Source organism: Octopus bimaculoides, chromosome 7, assembly GCF_046866305.1.
Source record: "Octopus bimaculoides isolate indiv1 chromosome 7, ASM4686630v1, whole genome shotgun sequence".
Taxonomy (NCBI): domain Eukaryota; kingdom Metazoa; phylum Mollusca; class Cephalopoda; order Octopoda; family Octopodidae; genus Octopus; species Octopus bimaculoides.
In genome coordinates this window covers 38,639,044-38,640,019 of record NC_142934.1, presented here as the reverse complement: position 1 = coordinate 38,640,019, position 976 = coordinate 38,639,044, and positions in this window count along the sequence as shown.

Genomic DNA, 976 nt, shown 5'->3' with positions numbered 1-976 from the left:
TATATATGCCGATATCCAAAATACAGTGGAGAAGGCTAGCCACTGGATTTGGTTAAAAAGAGACGATGAGCGATGGCTTGAGAAATATTGAGGTTTGTTTTTAATAACCAGTTGATCTAGCAAGCGGGGCCTCATATCAGTGAGGGGTCCGGTGCGCATTGATGCTGTCGAGAGGTAGGCCCCGAAACGGTGCGCATTCTCTCCTGATGACCCCATACACTTGCTGGCTTCCGGTGTGCGGAGTTCTTGACTGGTAGCACTTGCATGTGCGAGTTGTTTGCAAGACATGTATGTATGTATATGTATATGTATATATATATATATATATATATATATATATATATATATGCCACAGAATCTCCCATAACTAGACACCAATATCTAAGCATTATCCAAGCCTAATTAGATTACCTATGAAGAAAGACCAATACTAATGTAAGTTTCCTCTCAAACTATTATTCCAAAAACATTTTCCACTTTACAAGAATGGACAACTCAGGATAATCAGACTAAGATATAAGATATTTCCAATGAAGCACAACCAATGTGTATTTCCCATCATAAGCAGCCAATTGGATATCACATGGTTTCGACACTTGGAGGTGTCAGTAGTGTTAGAAATATAAATACTGACTGGTAATCCACCTGTTTATTACTACTAATAACAATGTCAAAGTGAACAAATAGTATTAACTTATAGTTACATTAGAATACTTATAAAACAAATTACATATTTCAAAACAAACATTCAGACAATATATACATTACTAGAAACTTTGTTTCTCAATCTACATCACATCACAAATATATCACACCAAAAACAAGCCTAATAAAAACTAGTGGAACAGTATATTTCATACGCAACCTCCTCAATGTACAAGGAAAAGGACAAGATTACATCAATATCAAATAAATTGCTTGTTAAAAGAAAAACAATAAAAAAGGGGATTATAATTAAATTTTAAAAAATTATATA